The 8,849-nt window shown below is 39.0% G+C and overlaps 1 pseudogene; it reads right to left on the reverse strand.

Annotated features, from left to right (window-relative positions):
- Positions 1 to 5,194: 5,194 nt before the first annotated feature.
- Positions 5,195 to 5,843, reverse strand: LOC114632692 (annotated as a pseudogene).
- Positions 5,844 to 8,849: the final 3,006 nt, after the last annotated feature.

The following is an 8,849-nucleotide window of genomic DNA, read 5'->3' on the forward strand; positions in this document are numbered from 1 at the left end:
CTCCCTCCTCCTCCTCCTCCTCCTCCTCCTCCTTCTTCTTCTTCTCTCTCTCTCTCTCTCTCTCTCTCTCTCTCTCTCTCTCTGAGATAAAGTTCTCTGTGTAGCACCAGTTGTACTGGAAGTTGCTCTATAGACCAGGCTGGCCTCAAACTTAGAGATCTGTATAGACCAGGCTGGCCTCAAACTTAGAGATCTGTCTGCCTCTGCTTCCTGAGTGCTGGGGTTGAAGGCATGCACCACTACTGCCTGAATCTGTGAGACTTTTTTCAAAAGGTCTTTAGTGTTACTTATCCATCCACATAGTCTCTTCTCCCTTGTTCCTTCCCAGCCCCCACCACATTTAGCCCTTATTTTTCCATTATTCCCCTTTAACCAACTTTATACCATTGCAGTCTGTCTTCCTATCCTTGAAACCCATGGCCCCATGGACCATTACTATATTCCTTAACACTGTGGGCAGTACAAATGAAGCATACATATCTCAGGATTCAGAGCTAATATCCAAATATGAAATAAAACATGCAATTTTTCTTTCTGAGTCTGGCTACCTTACTTGTGAATTTCATAATTTTGTTCATTTGATAGCTAAATAAAATTCCAATCTGTAAATGACATTTCACATTTTCATTTCTGCCAGTACTCTTGCTTACCCTTCAGAATTTCATGGTTAGACCTATTGGCAAAGATACAACACACTTGATTTACAGAACATGTAGAAATTAACCTGACACTCTCCTGGAAGCTTTAATTCTACTGGCTAGTTTTCACAGTGCACCCTACCAGAGAAGAAAAGTAATCAACAGTCTTGTCCAGCTACGAACCACGAAAGCTACACTAATGACTGTCCTCTGTCCTTGAAAGAGATGCCCACTGGTGTAATAGTGGCATGACCATTGTATGGGTAACCAATCACTTTCTGCTTGAATTTAAGGTCCATTCCATGGTATAGAATTCACACTTGGCACCATTATCAGGGCCAGGAAACTGCTGCTAGACAGGTCACAGGACCTGGGGGCAAACTTACTACTACTAATCCTCTATCAAGGAGAATAGTATTAAATCTACTCTTTATGACTTATTGTTATGACAGTAGTAGTGCTTCTCATAAACCTCATCAGAAAACCCTTATAGTAGAAGGTGATTAGCAGAGACTCATATCTGAACAAGGTGCAAAGAATAAGAGACAACAAAGTGCTTCACTCTAAATGGAACACCTATATCGAATTCTTTCTCCCAAGGATCAGAGTTCATTGTGGAAGAGGGAGATAGAAAGACTGCAAGTTTCAGAGATAAAGAATGATTAAAATGAAATGATTGCCTGGATATGCAAGGATATGCATTTTTTAATTTACAGTGGATGTGATAGCATTCAATAGATCTGTGTAAGCTCAAGCAATCAAAATCTGGCCATGGAGAGGGAAGGTGAGCACAGAGTCACACTCCTACATAAGAGCTATTGGTAGATGGTAGGTGCTGGGCTTGGGAGGCTGTTTTCTTTAGAGTGTGGTCCCTGGTAGGTTGCTCATGCTAGCCAGAGATTAAGAGTACATGGGCAACACCAACTGCGATCTGTGAGCTTAAAAAAAATGAGGACATAACATTGTTGAATTTCGGGGAAGGTGAATATAATTAAAATACATTGTATGAATTACTCTCAAATAATTAAAAATATAGTCTGGAATCTCTATTTAGGAAGAAGAAGTTGGGAAAGTTTCGTTTTAGTTTGTGTTAGAAATTAAAAAAAAAGAAAAGGAGACATGATTCTGAAAAATATGTATTATACCATTATGTGTGTATGTCTCATCATGTGTGTGTATGTGTGCTCATGCAGGTGAATGTATGTGTGTGTGTGTGATGTGGGTGGGGGCACACGAATGCCACAATGGCATGTGAACATGAAAATATAATTTTCAGAATTGATTATTTCCATCCATATTGTTGAGGCAGAGTACCCCCCCCTTTTGTTTCTGCTGCACTAAATATTCAGTTATAGCCATGCTTTGAGTTTCTGTGCGGTTGTCCTTTGTTCACCTGCCACCTCACAGTAAGAGGTCTGGGAATATAGTTGCAAGCCACCTTATCTGGCTTTTGACATAGAATTCAGGAATAGAACTCAGGTTGTCAGTCTTGCATAGCATGTGTTTTAACTCACTACGTTGGCTTGTCAGCCAGTGAGTTAAGATTTTTCAGATAGAAAATGGTTGAAGTGATGAAGGATTTTTTTTTCCAGTGCAAAGAAAGCTGTAGTAATTTTCTCAGAAATCTGTAGACTTTTCTTACTATGAAAATGATGCACCAATCTTCTGGTCTTCTTTTGGGAGCTTTTTGCTCAGTCTTAATCTTTCCACCTGGACTTGACTCTTGATCAGAAAGTCAAGTGTTGGTGTTAGGAGTGTCGGTGGCAGTGGTGAGAAGGTACATGATAAGAGAGGAGGGAAAATCTCTTGGCTCTTCTGTTTATTGACTTTTGGGTAGTCACCGATGTCTACTACATCTCAGTACACTTTATAAAATCTGCTCTCTGTTCATCTCCTTGATCAGTTTTCATAATATTAGGTAACATTTCCATGGCATCTACAGACTGATGGCCTAGGCTTACTTCGCTGGGTCAGTCTCATCTGCTCACATCTTGTGTTGCTGAGTTTGGACTTCTCATTGCAATTACATGCTTGACACTCCCTAAACACAATGCCTGATGTTTTCACCTCCCATTCGGTTAGTCCCACTTCTTTCTATCTCAAGAACCAGTAGTATTATTCACTCACATTTTACTGCTAAACCCTTAGGGCTCATATTAACAGCATCTTTTTTTTTCTTCATAGCCAATACACTGGCCAAATGTGTACTGTTGTGTCTCCAAAATGTACTTGGACTCTGCCAGTTGCCATCTCCACCATCAAGAAGTTCCCTAAGTCAGCACAGTTTCCCACCTGGACCTCCACACGAGATGGCACTGCCAACCATCTTCCTCAGTTTCCCTCTGATGACCTATGTTTGCACACAGCAGCTCTCGTGATGTTTCCCAAATCCCCATGCTATCACTTCTCTAGAAGCCCTCCACAGGGCTCCTTTTCTCATGGGGATTATGTGAGACGCCTTTTCCTCTTCTAGAAAGCCTCATCGTCTTTCTTCCTACTTCTTTTTATTTTCTGTCTATTCTATTACATTCGCTCTCCAAATATTTTGAGAGAGAGTATCATTTTATACGCTGATGGGCCTTGAACTCAGAGAACAGCCTTCTTCTGTTTCTGGAATGCTGAGATCCCACAGGCCTCCATTTTCAGTTATTATCATTATTTCAAAACTTTTAAAATCTGAGGTTATACTTATTCTTTCAGAATAATGAACAGGTCATATGGTATGAACGTTGTATCTCACTTAGGGTTCAGTTTCCATGACTTGCCTTTATGAGGTCTTTCCCAATTACTCTGTTTAATGTAATCTCAATTAGTCACATTACCATTCTTGCCTCATTGGCCATAAATAATCTGATAACAAGTTGTAATTATTTTGTATGTTGACTGTGGACACTATTTCCCTCACTATATTGCGAAATTATTAAAGACAGAGGTGCCTTTCCTGGTTGCAGCTGAAGCACAGGGCTCAGCAATAAATAAGAGGTCCCCAACCTGTTAAAATGCCAAGGACAACTTTATACAAGAGAATAAGTTATATAACTCATTTTCAGCACAGTAATGTTGATGACTTTTCCAGCACCTGCACATTCTCACCATGCTGTACTTATACAAACAATGTTTACCCACTGCTTTATTACAGAAATGAGAGCCTTATACAATTATACAAAAATTTTCACAAACAGAGACATTTTAATTAGCACCATTGGCTCACTAATTACACTAATTTGTATTGAAAATACAGACTACTCTTACATCCTGTATATATTTTGCTAGATGCAGTACCATGGCTGATATAGCTTGATGGGAAAGTGCTTACATAGTATATGAAGATTTGAGTTTCAACATTTAAAAGAAAGCATAGCTATGTCTATGGCTCTGATATGACATTGACTCCAGGACAGCTTAAATGGTCTCTTTTTTGCCTAAATAACATATTTGTCTATTACAAAAGAAATGTTTATTTATTTATTTTTTTAAAGGCATATAAAACTATTTATTGACCACTGTTCACCATTATTTACAGTAAAGTAAATATACAGTTGGATGACATTCTGATACTACTGAGTTACTTTTCTGGCTCATTGAACCAGAATGCAAATACTGAAAAGATTGATCCTACCAGTAAGGAATGAGTCAGGGTAAAGAAAAAGCATGCAAGTCATTAATTGGTATTAGCAACTTTTGTTCACTCACTTAGTCAGCAGGTCTTAAATTGCCAACATTAGCTTCAACCATGATTCTATTTCCACATAAAAAAGATTCCATGAATAATAACCTTTTAGTACAGATTTTAACTTTCTACAAAGGAATGGTTCACCAGAGGAACCTTTAGGCTGACTAGCTGAGCTGGACCTGCCTCTAGAGCGCTGGGACTAAAGGCATATGCCACCACACTAGGCCCAAGTCTTTTTGTTAAGTCACAGTACTACTTTGTTTAATTCCATTTTCTGAAGGTGGAGTTGGTATGGACAACATTCAGTAAATAAACTACTGTATTTACGTGATAATACATCAATTCTGATGTGGTTGCTTTTAAACTATCCAATAAATTACAGAATCTGTTTAATCTGAAAGGTTACGGTTCCAGAAAAATGTTCACAATGAGGGAATCTCATCCACTTGTGTTTTCATCTTCAGTTCTTTTAAGTATTAAAAACAAGACAAAACAAACAAGTCATTGTGTTTTATGCATACACCGCATACAAACAAAAAACTCAGGATGGTCCTTCTGTGTCCCAGTTAAAAATAAATTCAGACTGAGTAGCGACTGTAAAATCTCCCCAGCGGTTAAGAAAAGCCGTTCTTCAAAGCTGAGGAAATACAACATGGTATCAAATATTCTATTGTTAAAGGAAGCAACTACAGAAAGCTCTTACTTGCTCAAAGCAATTAGTGCCTTTTGATGCAGAACAAAAACCAAAACTATCCCAACTACCGTCAATACTTTCAAAACCAGCATATCAAACTTGATTTTCATTAGAGTGCTATTTTTTCCACACTACTTATTTCAAAACCCAAGATCCAGACTCTCTCTCTATATATATAAATGCGAACAATTATTGTGCTTCATCTTCAGGACAAGAATGCCAAGTCAGCCTTTCCTCATAGAAGGCAATGACAATCTGAGGACACTTCATATTTGCCTCCTTTGCCAGCACCAAGTCAGCCTCATCTGAGTCCTTCCATTTCATGAGAAACATTAATTCTCCACTGCTGTCTGTGGCACCAATTATTCGTTCAGGATCAAGACCTCTGGCAAAGCCCCTTGGTTTGTCAGCAGCATCTCTCTTCTTCTTTGATTTGCTATCATCAGATTCACTGTCAGATAAAGATTTCCTTTTTGTACCATCTTTTTCTTTACCAGACTTTTGAGAATTAAGAAATGCTTCAATTAATTCTGGACTATCTAAATTTTCTTCCGGTTCCCAAGTATTATCAGCATCTGTGAACCTCTTCCACTTGAGGAAGTACTCTACCTTCCCACTCACTACACGGCGGTCCAGCACTTTTCCACCACAAATTCTTCAGGCTCTGCCTCTTCAACTTTTTTACTCTTTCCATTCTGTTTCTTTCCCATTTTTTGCAATGTAGTTTTATTGGAGGCCATTTTTAAAATTTAATTGGAGACTTGAAGAGTTCACCGCTCAAGATGCTCGGGGCCGCGGATCCTGCAGAGTCTCCCGCCTGTGCGCTTCAGCTCAGCCACATCCGAGGGGAAATGTTTATTTTTAAGGTATTTTAAAATATTAAAATAAAGTCATCAATATCCCAACACCTAGAGATCATTATTATTTTGTATATTCTATACATAGAAAATTCATAATCTAAAAACTTTTACTAAATATAGTAATATAACATATTCTACTCACATTTTAATAACACTAAGCAATTCTGTAATTCATGTTTGTGTTGAATACATGTTCTGTTGTTCAGTCTTGCCATAACTTACTTAACAATGGTCAAGAAATATCATAGATACACATTTGTAGAAAATGCTTTACTAAAATTTAAATTTTTCTAATATTTGTAAGTTATTTTATTTTTAATCATGTGTAAGTGTGTTTGTCTCTGTATATGCATGGGGGTACGGATGCCCACAGAGGACAAAAGAGAGTGACAGATTTCCTGGAGCTCCAGTTACAGGCAATTGTGAGTCTTTCTATGTGGTGTTGGGAACTGAACTCTCTTGCTTTGCAAGAGCAAGAAGCTTTCCTAACTTCTGAGCTGCCTCTCCAGTACCTCTGCTGGCTTTTTAAAAGTTACTGTAAATGAGAATACTTCTTGTTCTAAACGGTTTATGGTTTAGTGAGGGACATAGACCAATAGAAAGCAACTGTAAGATAAAGAGTTCAAATTGTAATTGGGCAGATTTATTAGGTTGTATTGGTACTATGAAGTCAGTAAGTTAGTACAGGCTTATTCTTGTCTACTTCTGGAGGTGGAAAGCACCAGGTTGATTTCCCTGGGCTAATTAATGTCAAGGTGTTTGCCACATTGGTTCCTTCTCCCATGTTTAAGGGGAAATCAGATTCTCTCTTTCAACTTCCAGAGCTGCATTCCTTGACTCTTGGCTCCTTCTTGCATCTTAAAGGTAGCAGTGTAACATCTCCTAATGTCTCTGACATTCCTGATCACATGTTCCTCTCCTTTGTAATACAATCTCCCTCTCCCTTCTGCTATAGTCATTCGTGATCCCATCCACTGTCTACTCCTGAGATCTAGAATGATCTTCTTATCTCAAGATCCTTCACTCGAATAACATCTATAAAACCTCTTTAGTAATCTGTGCCCTTTACAGGTTCCCAGGGTTAGATTAAGATTCTTTCATTACTGAGTAAAGAAGTAAACTCCATCCATAGAGATTTACAACCCAGGTCAGCATGGCTGGCTCAATAGTAGACTTAGAAGGTGAGATCTTTCAGATATGACTTGAAAGGGAAAGAACATTAAGGTAGCAGAACTCCCAGAAATCTGAGGCCCAGAGGACAACAGACAGCCTGAGTTAATCAGATACACTAGAAGGATTTGCAGAAGTGAGAAGAAAACCAGGAAAGCAGAAGCCAGAATTTGGAAGTCTTTTGTCTTTGTGTTTTGTGGGCAGAACTGTGACAGACTGGTAACAAAGGAAGAGATAGACATCACTATTCTTGGATCTCAAAGATGCATATATTTTGAACTACCAAGAAATATTACATTATAAAAATACATAGACATGGTTTGCACCTACCTTTATGGGCTGTGTTTACTGAGAATAAAGCTAATAGACAATAAATAAAAAAACCAAATATTTACAGCTGGAGGTGTAGTACTGAGGGAACACATAGAGTGATGTTAGAGAGTAACTGGAAATTACTCAGCTGTTGCCCAGAGACATCCTTTCAGAGGACACAGGGTTGAGTTGAGAACTGAAGAGTAAGAAGCCAGGAAAATATTCCCATAAAGATCCATTTATGAAAAGAAGAGAGATGGTGTCAGCGAGCCTCAGAAGAACAAGGAAGGAGGTGATATGGCCTGAGCTTGAAGAGATCAGCACACTCAGATTTCACAGACTACAAGAAGCCACTAAACTAGTGGACGGGTTAGACGGATTTACTTTTGAAATGTCAGGTGGTTTGTAAAGAGATGCTATCTATCAGCAGTAGGGAAGTACAGCAGGGATGGAAAAGGTTGTAGAATGAAGATGTGCTTTAGGCGTAGAATGCCTGGCACTGGTGAATTTATGGTTATGAATGATGGGTTTTGTTTTTTTTTTTTAAGTAGTCTTAAGCAAAAGCAGAGGGTCAGAGGAGTCAAAATTGTCTGTAGGTGGTGATGTTATTCTTTGGGAAGATAAAGATGAAAAGCAAGCTGTTTTGGATATATGTGACAGTGAGGGATGTTAATAGTGATAGTGGTATAGTAGACAGTGAGCTTTGGAATGTGGAGTTTCTTGTGGGGCAGTCGTATGGGCAGGTCTAGAGGGAAGTGAGTCTGGAGTTCAAGACAAAGGGCTGACTTTGGGAGCCATGTGTGTCTGGGTGGTTATTAGGACCTTTAAGGGGGATGAGGTTGGTCAGGGAAATGGTAGAACACCAAAACAGGAAGGCTCCATGGTGAACTTGAACTAGGAACAATACCTAAAGCCCTTGGCCAGGGGAGGACCACATTGTAGGAGCAAAGTGCAGAGGGTGGTGGTGCCCTCCATCTCTGTGAAACCACTAGCTAAGGAGGGAGTGTTCAGCCATATCACATGGGAGCAGGTTTGGAAAGCTTCCTAGGTTTAGGAACAAAGAGGATGTGTTAGTCATTGAGGGCAAGAACAGTTTCAGGGGAGTGGCTCAGACAGACGGCAGCTTAAAAAGTTGAGGATTGAATAAGGGAGGGACTAACCAGGGTGATGTGAAAATGAGACCTTTCATAGAAAGCATCCCCACGGGTGTCTGGCCACAATTCATGGAGGTACTGGTAAGAGACTAAGTTGATATGGACCTGTGCAAGAGAATTTGCTCAAATTCACTGACATTTAAAATGTTCTTAGTCTTGGACCCAAGATGTTCAATTCCAAGATGTTTCCTAATATTTTAAGTTCTCTAAAGAATATTCATATGTATGTTAGTATGAGTTTATAAATATAACTTTTATTTTTAATAATTTCACATATGCACATTGACCTTCCTTGCATACTGGTCTTTTCACCTCTCTACTACCTCTGTTCACCTTCCCTCATCTTCA

Source organism: Grammomys surdaster, unplaced genomic scaffold (assembly GCF_004785775.1).
Source record: "Grammomys surdaster isolate TR1022 unplaced genomic scaffold, NIH_TR_1.0 97, whole genome shotgun sequence".
NCBI classification, from domain to species: Eukaryota; Metazoa; Chordata; class Mammalia; order Rodentia; family Muridae; genus Grammomys; species Grammomys surdaster.